We start from the raw sequence: 12,299 nt of genomic DNA on the forward strand, positions 1-12,299 counted from the left end.
AGAACAAACTGATGGTAGCCAGATGGGAGAGGAGTGGGAGGGAAGGGAGAGGAAAAAGGTGAAGGGAAATATAGTCAATAATAGTGTGATAACTTTGCATGGTGACAGACGATTACTAGACTTAATGTTGTGATCACATCGTAAGGTATATAAATGTCAAATCATTAGATTGTACATCTGAAACTAATATAATATTGTGTACTAACTATACTTAAATTTTAAAAAAAAATAGACTTTAAGACAAAAGAAAAAGAAAGTATATTAAAAAAAATAAATAAGAAAGTACACATAACACTTCCGACTGGGGCAGTGAGGGAAACATCTTGAAACTAGCAGCCAGTTGGGTCAGGACATTCAAGGATTGGCAGAATTTCAAAAAGGTGAAGTAGAAGAAAAATCACTAGCATAGGGTCAGCAGTACGAATAAAATAGGTTAAAGGAAGTCCAAGTAGTCCAATTTGGCTAGAAGATAAGGGCAGAAACTTAAAATTGGAGAAAGACTGGAGAAGTCATAAACTCCAAGATAAGTATTTAGAACTTGGTCCAATAGGACAGAGTGACCCACGGAAGGGTGGAACAGAGAGCAACAGGATCAAAGCAGTTTTCACTTTACCACAATGAAGCAAAACATCCTTTCTTTATTCCATTTAAATAAAAGGAAAATGACTTGAGAACCTAGTACGTACCTAGTGATTCTTTTCATCACTTTTCAAATACATTTAAAAGTTTATTGTGTTTCATTGAAGTAATAATGGCATAAAATCTTAACCAAAATTTTCCTAAAATGTTTACCTTGAACATAAACTTCTGTTCCTATTGTGTATAACCAACTGGCTTTAGTAGTCACTGTTGAATATAAGGAAAGTAACAAAGCTTTCTAAGCATATGTCAACAAGTCCAACTCAGACACCATCTCATTTAACAGTGGCAGCTTCTAGAAATCTCATTTTCAGAAAACGGCCTCTCTGTTATAGTTTGTGGTTTTGTTTTCTCCTCTATATTAAAAACTTTTATACAAAGATATAGGTGAGTAATCAAATATGAGATTCCACAGAAGACATACCACTATTTTAAAAATGTGACTTAAAAAAATCTAAGTTAAATAGTAACTGTTCAAAAATACACACATTTTAACAGTATCTTGCTTTTTAAAAATAAATTATGTAAAGTAATTTCAATTTGCCTGAATAATTAAATGATATCCCCAAATAATGCTTTAAAGTTTTCTTAATACAGATGTCACAATCAATTTTTAGTTAGGGGGGAAATATTTTCTATTACTAATTTTTTTCCCACTAATTTTAGTGAACTACTAGAACCAAAGCTTGAACCTAATTAAAATCAGAAACCATGTTTTGTCTACTGCATAAATCAGAAATCTGATTTTGAAAGAACCAATATAAAATTTTCAACTGGAAAATGAGAAACAAGAGCACAGACATGATACAGGAAGAAATATTTAACCCAAAGAACCAGTAAGGACCTCCAACAAAAGATGACAATCTTGGAAAACAAGAAACAACAAAAAGTCATAGTCACATTCATGTCAGGACACAAAATTAGAGTTCTGGACAAACTCTGACCACAATCATCTAAACATCCTCAGTATTTAAACCATCAGCTCCTCGTTTCTTTTTCCTTAAACGTCCCTGAGATCAATCCCTGGTCAGATGACACAGGAAGAAGTCTCCTTGAAAGTTGTTGAGATTAGCCCTTGTTTTTTCTCACTTGAAGTTGAATCTATTCATTACATTTCCTTCCTCCATCATGTCAACCATTTTAAATCAAAGAAATATACATGTCCTTTATTAGTTTCTTCTTCCTGTATGACACAACTTCCAAGCTTTCATCTTATCTCAAAGGTGATGAGTCCTGATGTAATTATCTGAGTATTTTGATGAGCATCTAAAAGTACTCTGATAATATCTTCTTAGCTTAGCTCCACTCAGTTCTTCCCTATCTCCTAAAACAACAACCCTGAAACGAGCCAGTTATGGGGGTCCTAAACCTAAAGACTAGTAATTTTCCCCTGAAGCCTCAGATGAAAACGCTATCCCATTGTACACAATTGGATAGAGTGTGTATGTGATAAATAGAGCAGGCCATGTGATACACTTTTACAGAAGCATGTTAAAAGTGGCAAGAATAAAGTTATAATTTTTAACTCCAATCCTGGGCTTTAAAACTTCAGAGACATAGTGAAAAGTATTATTTACTGTACATACAGAATTCTACTGTAGGTTTCTAACATACTTTTCCATTGAGAGTACACTTTTGAAAGTATGTGATTGTACTGGCTGAGCACTGAAGTACAAAATAGCAAATATTCTTGAAACAAAGATGGTTTTCTTTCACTGTAATCTTCAGGATACGTGACGTCTCTCTGTTGCTGAAGTGACATCCTCCTCATCACAAAATTGTCTCAACTACTTGAGCCCATGTTAACATCTCCCTTCCATAATCAAAAGAGTTATAAGCCAAAATTCTATCACTAGGTTATAACTATGTGAGATCGGATGTTATTCTATAATTGATTTACATCTATGTTTTATCCTGTTAAGCCCACTCTAACTTCTCAAAAGCAAGATAACCATACTTTTTCTTTACCTAGCACTTGTTACAATATAGTGCTACACAAGCCTCCATAAAACTTCATTTAAGAAACCAAATGTCACATACATTTGATTTCTAATGCTCTTTCTGAAGTGTTGTTTCTGCAGTTAGGACAACCCACTGAATCCAGGTATTGACAAATAGAACCAAGTTTTGGAAAACCTAAGCGGAAACATCATTATATTAAAAAAAAAAAAAGGAAGAAGGCAAAAAGAGGCAAAATTAGATAATAATCTGGAAATTGCTTCCCTTCTCTAATAGCCATAGCTGCCACTAACCACCTTACCCATTCCCAGCCCCCAATCACGCACACCAAATTAAAGAGGAGAAAGCCTGGATAATTCACGCACAACACACAAGAGCTAAATTATCGAGCCAACTACATGCTTTGCCCAAATCTCCCCTCTTTGAATATAAAAATAAAAAATATAGGAAGGAAACTAACATTTTGAAGTCTACTACCTGACAGGTCCATCACTAGCAATTTTACATGTATTATATCATATATTATTATCCACATTTTGCCGAAACGATTGAGGCTCAGCGAGTTTGAATAGGTTACCTAAGGCCAAAATCTTTGGTTTTCTTTCCCTCACTACACTCAGCTAGAGTTTGGCCCACAGTTTAGTCACTCATTGAGAAAACACATATTGAGTGCTTATGACAAGCTAGTCACCACTCTAGGCCTTAGAAATACAGAAGTGTGTGAGGCTGAGCAAGCCCTCTCACAGAACTTACATGCTAGTGATGAAAGACAGAAAACATATAACCAAAGAGGATAATTTCAGAGTTATAATAGTTTTCCAATATAAGTTCTGTACAATGATAGTGGAATCTTTTAAAATAGCTATAAAATTAAATAGTTACAAAAATGAAACGAGGGGGGAGGGTGTAAAACCCACTGACAATTGGTAATACTTGTCAATTACTGAGCCAGGCCATTGCATCTTTTAATAAATCAGAGGGAACTGAAAGGAAGCAGAGCTACTCAGAATTTCTTTGTAAAATAAAGTGACTATGTGAGATCTCAGAATGGACAGCTGCACCCAAGTTGGTTCTCAAACTCAAATTCCATCTTTTATCCATTATTCACTATGCTACTGCTGCATTATTTGAAGAGTTGATTTGTAAAAATCAATAGTGTTATAACTTGACATGTGCCCCTACGAGACACACAGAGGGGTTTCAACATCCCCATCAGAAGGTTCCCCAGGCTGCACATGGTATCCATTGGGCAATGGCACCCGGCTCTCAGCAGATGGCCAGCAAAAACTGTAGGACTCAGAAACTACAATGCTCAGTAGCTAGCCACCAGGAAGTGCTTGGCCCCAGAGTGGCAGTTGCCATTACCCTCCACACTCCAAAAACAAACTTCACGTCTCTTAAACTTGGAACATGTGCAAAATTCTAACAGTTTTGTTTTAAGCAATAAAGACTGGGTGTTACTTACCCTGCCTTCCCTCACCTATTTATACAAGTATAAGTTGACTAAATTAGCTGTTAGCTATTTCTATAGCTGCCTCATGATATTTATAATGTGTTATGTAATTTGGATTGGCCCATGCCACCAAGACTGTGAGAATTTGTGTGTGTAAGTTACTTTGGAACTCCTAAGGAAGGCTGTTCAGGAGTGAATGGTCCTCTGCCTGGGGTAGAAAGCAGTCTAGATAGAGCCCAGCTGCTAGGAGCAACAGCTTCATTCACAGGCTACACCTTCCTGACAAAGCATTCTTTGCAAATCTCTTTTTGTTCAATAGAAGTTACCATCTGAGGAGTGGAGACTCTTTTAAGTTCATCAGTGTCTGCCTTCCATTTCCTCCTAAAACTGTCTGTCACCTTCCAGTTGCTGACGTCCTCAAAGAAGCCTCAGCCCCCTTCTAGAATCTTTCCCTTCCTTGCTTCAGAAGGGAGCAAATAATCATCATCAGACGAGCCATCCACAAGCCCAAAGTTTGCAGTCAACTTTTAGATACCAACCCTCTGCCCAAAGTCCTGCCACTTAACTAAGGAGGTGAACTGGTACTACACCCCACCGCCCTCCAAAATGTAAACAGCTAACCCCTAGATGAGTCCTCCTTCTGTTGCTGGGGAGAAATTCTAAAATCTTTCCCCCCGATTCCCGCCACCACCCACCCCAACACCGGAGTCCTAGAGGACTATCCCGGGTCAGAGGGGGTCCATTCCCCCCTACATCCTGGGGGCGAGGGAACCCGGTCTCCCAGGAAAAACACACCTGACACTGATCTTCTGGCGCGAGGGGAGAGAGGGCCCGAGCACCTAGTTCCTCCAGCCGGGGCGGAGTCGGCCACCCCCGGAATCAGAGCCTCAGCCCTGGTACTCGCGGCGAGGCGCGCGTGGATGTCACTCGGGGCAGGCTGAGCCGGTGTAACCCGACGCGCCCGGCTCCGCTGCTTCCCCGCCCCCGCGGCGACTTCCTCCTCCCGCTCCTGCGCCTCCTCCCTCTCCCAGGGCTGGCCTGGGTGGCGCGGCCGCCACATCCAGCCCGGGTATTTCGGGCCCAGGCTTCTCGGGCCCAGCAGGGGAACGCGGAAGTGGAGGAGGGAGCCGGGGCCCTGGGTGGGGGAGGCAAGCGTTGCGAACCAGCGGGCGGCGAGCGAGCGAGGTCGCCGCCGCCCAATGAACGTGCCTGAACCGGGACACGGGGACCTGAGGCCAGCCGGGTGGGGCCGCGGCGCGGCGGCCGCGAGGGCCCTCGCCCCAGGTGGCGGCTCCTGCGCTGCGCCCTGGCCGCGCCGCACCCCGGACCCTCCGCTCCGCCTTGCCCGTCGGCAGCCCAGCAGGAAAGGCCGCGGGAAGGCAGTGGAGGTGTCCCAGTACGGCTGCCCTCCACCACGCGAGCCGCCCCCGCCACCTGCCCGGCAGAGAGGAGACACTCGTCCGCTTGCAGGCCGGCGGGGCTGGCTTACCTGCTTTCTTGTCACCCGCCCACGAATCTGGCTTCCCCTACTCGCCAGGCAGGCTTCCCTGGGCCTAGAAACGCGTCTAGGAGGCGGGAGGACCCCTGGAACTGAGAGCCCAGAGCCCTCGCCCGGGCTCCCCCCGCGCGCTTTGCGGGCGCGCCGGGCCTCCTGACTCCCCGCCCGAGTGTCAGCGCGGGAGCCCGCAGGGAAGACCAAGCCAGAGCCCCAGGGGTTGGGATGCTGAGCACAGGCTCCTGAGGCCCAACCTCGTACAGGTGGGGGGAGGCAGAGAGCCCCGCAGCAGAGCAGCAGGCTTCCCAGTTGCACCCCCCCAAAACTGACCCTGCCCACTGAGCATGCCCAGCTCGCTTTTTGGAACTACAAGTGCTAGACCAGCCCAAGTGGACCCAAGGAGGGCGCAGATGGGGTTCAAATGGACCCCATGTCTTTAAGACCTTTCCTCCGAAGGCCTCTGGGCGCTTTAAAAATAACCTTTCTACCATGGTGTTGGAAAATACCCAGAGGAAGTTTGGAAAGGCCTTCCAAAGGAAAGCATCCAAATAAATTTGAATCCAAATGGCAGTAGTGGTTTTTTTTTCCAATTATTTATTAAGTCACTTACTAATTTCTTTAAATACTGCAGAATTATTAAAGTTGACCCAGAGGAGTTGGGTCCCAAACGCCTGAACCTAAAAGGTTCAGGAAACCAGTCTATCCAGTGGACAGTGTATCCAGTGGAACAGTGGTTGTCAGCCTTGGCTTCTAAAGGGGTTCAGAGCAGGCCTTCCCAAGATGTACTACTTTGGCATGTGGGTTATTTTGAGCTGAGACGATGGAGACCCTGTTGGGGGGCGGGGGGGGGCTCCAGAAAAAACTTTTATCTCTCCCTTAAAGAATCTAGATTGGGAATCTTGCAGATAATAAGAGTTATTACCAGAAATAACTTTTTATGACTTATCAGGACCTTGGCCCTGGTGTTCCGGGCAAGGCAGGGCAAATATCTAATTACTAAACACCTGCTCTTGTTATTGTCCTGTGAACAACCTTCCTCTCCCCTGAAGCCCCAAGGGCCTGATCTCATTTTAGCTCAGAATGCCATATATACTTCATTTTCCCTTTCTGTCTCTGAACTCATGTGTGTGGGGTTCCCATAGGGATGTATGTATGTAATCAAATTTGGTTATTTTTCTTGTTAATTTGTCTCATGCGGATTGGGATTGGATTGTTAGACCAGTTGGAAGAACCTAGAAGAACAGAGGAAAGTTTGTTCTCCCCCATGATACACATTAGAATGGAAGAGGGGGCTATAAAATGACCGATGCCAGGTTCCCATCCCTACACCAATTAAATCAGTCTGGATGGAACCTGGAAATCCTTATATTATAAAACTGTGATTCTCAAAGGGTAGCCTTGGGAGCCAGCAGCCAATAGCATCACCCGAGAACTTGATAGAAATGCAAAAATTTGGCTTCAGGCCACACTAATACCTAAACTCAGGCTGGAGTTTAGCTATCTGATTTAACAAGTCCTTCGGGTGATTCTCATGCACACTATAGCTTGAGAAAAGTGTTCAAAAGCTCCCCCAGGTGACCAATGAGCAGCCAGGGTTGAGAACCCCTGTAATAGATCAATACTTTTATACGTTATCAAATCCCAAATATGTATCTAGAAGAGCAACATGTCACACAGAAGAATAATCTAGTGGAATCGAGGTGCCAGTCCTGGATTTCTTTTCCCTTAATTCTCCCAGAACGGTTCAATGCTTGGAAAATGGAGACCATCTTTTATTCACTTTGGTGCCTAGCACACCGCCTGTAATGTAATAGATGTTTGATAATTGTTTATTGATTTGAAATGAATGCTTTGGTGAATGACTAGTTGCAGGCCTTATTATGTCTACTGTTTATTTTCCCCAAAAGGCCCAGTCACGTTGCCAGCTAACAAGCTAGCAGGGATTCAGCTTTCATCAATAGCCCATGACTATCCAAGATGGTCTAACCCAAGCCGGACCCTGATGGAATAGGATGTGGGAAGAAGCAGAGAATTTTGAGGAGGTGACAAAAATCATCAGCATTGAACATGATTTCTCTTGCCAAAGTTGGGGCCCAAAACAACAAAAGGAAAGCAGGACATTAGGTATCTAGTGGAATTCAGGAAAGTCACCAAAGAAAAAGGTGTGTTTGGGAGAGGTTAAGCGGGGGAGATACTGAAGCTTACTGCGATCAGCCTACTGTTTACTCCGGAGCTTCTTTTTCTCAACAACCCCGCCTCCACCCTCTACTTCCCCACCTTCCATACACATACCTTGAAACAATCTCAACTACAGCCTTGAAAAAAAAGTCAAAAATAGGAGAGTGTTGTACAACTTCACTTCCATTCACTGCATGAAAACATGGCTGACTTGTAATTATTCAGCATACTTAGGCATCCATTTTTGGTTCAAGGCAAAAGTGGTAAAAAAAATTTTTTAGTTTAATTTTTTTAAAGATAAACATGAGATAGTTTCAAAATACATAAGTTTATGGTACTTCTGCTTGAAGACCCACAGAAACTTACAAAATCAAAAACCATTCCCTGTTTACTTCATTAATATTTTCTAGAGGGAATAAAATATAAAAATATTTTTTTTTCCTTTTAGGCTTATACATAATGCTTTAAAATTTAGGTTACTATTTATGAGTGATGTAGGATATTTCTTGTGACGGGGTCGTGGTCTCGTGAAGCCGAAGAATGGAGACACGGACCAGATAGGTAGTGTGTATAGCAGAGGAGAGTTTTATTAAAGCAAGAGAAAAGCTACAGCTCCCGAGCAGGAGGGGGTACCCAGAAAATGGGATATCCACTAGCTAGGGTAAAAAGCTTGAGTTTTATGCTTTTTTTCTGCCTGGAAGGGGACATGCTGAAATACTGGTGCCTGTTATTAAGGTGTTTGTCAGGTTTGTTCTGTTGCTAAGCCTTTGGGAGGCCTTTGGTAATGTCCTCCTAAAATGGCTTTGTTGCTCTGGGGTATGACTGATGTCTCCATTTCAGTATGAGGGAGTTACCCTATAATTTTAAAAGGAATGGCTAATTTAAGGAATGACCAGTTTGTTTGTTTTTTATCTTATCTTTGCTCAGTCTACCAGGGAATTCCTAACTGCCTGATATTATACTAACCTGTCTTATTCCCCCCTCTGAAAGCGAAACTCTAACTGCTGTTAGGGAATGGGGGCGATGACCACTCTGTCTACTTCAGGCTGAAGAGGGACATAGAGAGGGACCGGTGGCCAGGGCTTGCTCAGAGGTCTATCTAAAGGGTCCCCGGTAAATGAGCAGCTGAAGGTGTAGTTGTTTTGGTGGTTTAGGCCGACATAGACAACTGGTGAGTGGTCTGCAAGCAGAGATGAATTGCAGGCAACAGCATGAAGTAATTCCTAAAATAATGAATAAAAAGACAATGAGAAATGCTTCCTTAAGTCCTGTTAGGTTGGGGAGCCAGGATGTAAGGAAGGAAAGATCTAGGTTAAAGAATCCAGTTCTTTGTTAGATGTTAGAAACTATATTATGAAGTTGTTGGGCTTTATCTTCGAATAAGTGGGAATAATCAGACAAATTGAAACAACATAATCCTTTGAAACTTTCACATCCTTGGTTATGTTTGAGGAGCAGATAATCTATAGCAGCCCTGTTTTCAAGGACGGCTTCTCTAACTTGTCTCAATTCCTGTCCCATAGCATGGATGGCCTGTGAGGTTATGTTAAGGGCTTTTGCCATTGCACAAGCCATGTAACCAAATTCTACATTTAAAGCAACAGTCATGGCACACATTACAAAAAGAGATAAATATATATATTCAGCTGGACTAAATAAATGTATATTGCTGTTGCAGCTGGGATCCTGCAATATCTAATCTGATGAGGCTTGACCTGGGTTATGGGCCCATCCCAGACTAGAGGAGCTAATGTAGGGTTGAGACCTAGTTTGGCAGCATTCTTAGCTGCTTGGTCTGCTAACCTGTTGGCTTCAGAGATCTTATCATTTCCCCTTTGGTGTCCCTTATAATGTATGACAGCTATTTCTTGAGGAGAATGTACTGTCTGTAGCAGTTTGTTAATCTCCTGGTGATATTTGATGGGCGACCCTGTAGCTGTTAAGAAGTCTCTTTCTTTCCAAATGCTGCCATGGGCATGTAATACTAAGAAGGCATGTTTTGAATCAGTATATATATTGGCTCTTTTTCCTTTACTCAGCTCCAATGCTCGAGTAAGAGCTATTAGCTCAGCTAGTTGTGCACTGGCTCCAGAGGGCAGGGCTTGCATTTTGTAGGATATTATGTAAAGTAACAACAGCATATCCAGCCTTCCGTATGCCATTTTCTATAAAAGAGCTCCCATCAGTGAAGATCGTCCAATCTGGGTTGTCTAGGGGTATTTCTTGTAAGTCTGCTATGGCAGCATAGGTTTGTGATAAAACTTGTTAGCATGTATGGGTTAGTTCTTCCCCCATCTCGGGGAGGAATGTGGCTGGACTGAGAGAGGAGCAAGTTCGTATTTGGAGGAGGGGACCTTCTAGCAAAAGAGCCTGGTATCTTAAGAGGTGGCTGTCTGTAAGCCAGTGACTATTATTAGTATTTAAAAGCCCTTGAATGTGGTGGGGGAGCGAAAATGGTTAGGGCTTACCCAATTGTGATCTTGGTAGCTTCAGGAACCAGGAGGGCAGCTGCAGCTATGGCCCGAAGGCGAACTGGCCAGCTGTGTGCTACGAGGTCTAGTTCCTTAAATAGCCTACTGGTTGCTTTGAGGGTCCCCCTGGGTTGTGTTAGGACTCCTAAAGATATTCCCTTTCTCTCTGTTATATATAAATGAAAGGATTTTCCTGTAGAAGGCTTAAGGCTGGGGCACTAAATAGTGCTCATTTTAAAAGGCTGAAATCTTGTTCAGCTTCTAAGCTCCAAAGCAATAGATGAGTATTTGCATTTTGAGTGTCTTTAATTAGTTGGTAGAGAGGACAGACCATTTCTCCATATCCTGGCATCCGTAGGCGACAATAACCAGTAATGCCTAGGAAGCCTCTTAGTTGTTTGAGAGTCTTAGGTAAGGGATACGTGGAGATGGGATGGATTCTGTCCTCTCCTAGGGCCCTAGTTCCTGCAGAGATAATTAGCCCAAGGTATTTGACAGAAATCTGACACATTTGGGCCTTAGTCTTGGAAACTTTGTAACCCTTAGAGGCTAGAAAATTTAGAAGGGCAGTAGTTCCTTGACTGATGAGGTCTTCAGATGGAGCACATAATAAAAGATCATCAACATATTGTAAAAGAGTACAGCTGTTGTAGGAAAACTCTGACAGGTCCCTGGAGAGAGCCTGTCCAAAGAGGTGTGGACTATCTCTAAACGCCTGAGACCTGTCCAGGTGAGTTGTGAAGTCTGGCTTTCAGGATCCTCAAAGGCAAAGAGATATTGTGAGTCAGGGTGCACGGATATGCAGAAAAAGGCATCCTTTAGATCTAATACTGTAAAGCATTTGGCAATTTCAGGTATTTGGGTTAGGAGTGTGTAAGGATTTGGAACCATAGGGTGTATAGGACTACTGCCTCGTTAATCGCTTGGAGATCTTGAACTAGTCTCCATTCTCCATTGGGCTTGGAAACACCTAAAATGCATTCTCTGAGAAGTCCCTGCCGTTTGAGATTGTTAATGATGGGGATGATTCCTTTCCTTGTCTCAGGCTTTAAAGGATATTGTTTTCGGCAAGGAAATAGAGTGGGGTCTTTCCGACGTATATGGACTGGAGTGGCTGTTAGGGCGCAACCAATAGTCCCTTCTAAGGCCCAAACATCAGGGTTGATGTTGGTTTCTACTACTGGGAGGCAGCTACGAATGCTTTCAGGGGCTAAGAGAACAATTGTTCCCATCGCCGTCATAATGTCTCTTCCTAATAGAGGGGTAGGGCTTTCTGGCATGATGATTAAAAATGATGGGAGAACATTAGGTCACCCCATATGCAGCCTAAGGGCTGAGAAAAATATTTAGTAATGGGATTGCCCATGACTCCGCTGACTGTAACATGTCAATTAGAGAGGTCCCTGGATTGGAGAGGAGGATGGAGAAGGTGGCTTCTGTATCAAGAAGGAAAGCGATAGATTATTTTTCTTTTACTTCTAGGGTTACCCGGGGCTCAGGAGTCCCGATGATGAGATGGGATGTAGGAGCCACTGTTAGAAGCCCCAGGCCCCTTCAGTCCCGTGTGGGAGTCTGGCTAATAATAGGCTGGCCTCGGGGGCAGAGGTCTCCTAGGACAATCTGCTTTCCAGTGATCCCCTTTGCAGATGGTACAGGGCCATGGAGGCTTTGGGGCTGGCCCCAATGGCCATGGGCAATCCTTTATCCAGTGTCCGGATTGTCCACAATGGCGACAGTTGGACTTCCCCTGGGCACCCTTTTGGGTTGTAATCTGCAGGGCAGCCGTCAATATTTCCACCTTTTTCTTTATTTTTTTTCTCCTTATCCTGGGCTTCCTCTAGGTCCCGATTATAAAAGAGTGTTGGCCACCTTGAGTAACTGGTCCAAGGTGCCTTCAGGACCAATAGCCAATTTTTGTTATTTCCTGCAGATATCTGGGGCAGCCTGAGTTATAAATTTATCCTTTAAGAGGGTTTCCCCTTCAAGGGTGTCAGGGTGGATGGGGGTGTATTTAATTAAGGCCTTCCTGAGTCTTTCTAAAAAGGCGGAGAGATGGATTTTCTTCTGAATTCTGGCCAATATTAGACAGCTTTGAATAATTGAT

At 43.4% G+C, this 12,299-nt stretch overlaps 1 protein-coding gene across 1 annotated transcript in view; it reads right to left on the reverse strand.

The window, feature by feature from the left end:
- Positions 1-5,928, reverse strand: part of GPD2 (glycerol-3-phosphate dehydrogenase 2) — a 166,204-nt gene extending 160,276 nt beyond the window's left edge. Inside the window, exon 1 of the mRNA XM_019636862.1 lies at positions 5,541-5,928. The gene's annotated coding sequence lies outside the window, so the exon portion shown is untranslated. The remainder of the gene's footprint in view (positions 1-5,540) is intronic.
- Positions 5,929-12,299: the final 6,371 nt, after the last annotated feature.

The sequence above is a fragment of the Hipposideros armiger genome, unplaced genomic scaffold, assembly GCF_001890085.2.
Source record: "Hipposideros armiger isolate ML-2016 unplaced genomic scaffold, ASM189008v1 scaffold_30, whole genome shotgun sequence".
In the NCBI taxonomy this organism is placed as follows: domain Eukaryota; kingdom Metazoa; phylum Chordata; class Mammalia; order Chiroptera; family Hipposideridae; genus Hipposideros; species Hipposideros armiger.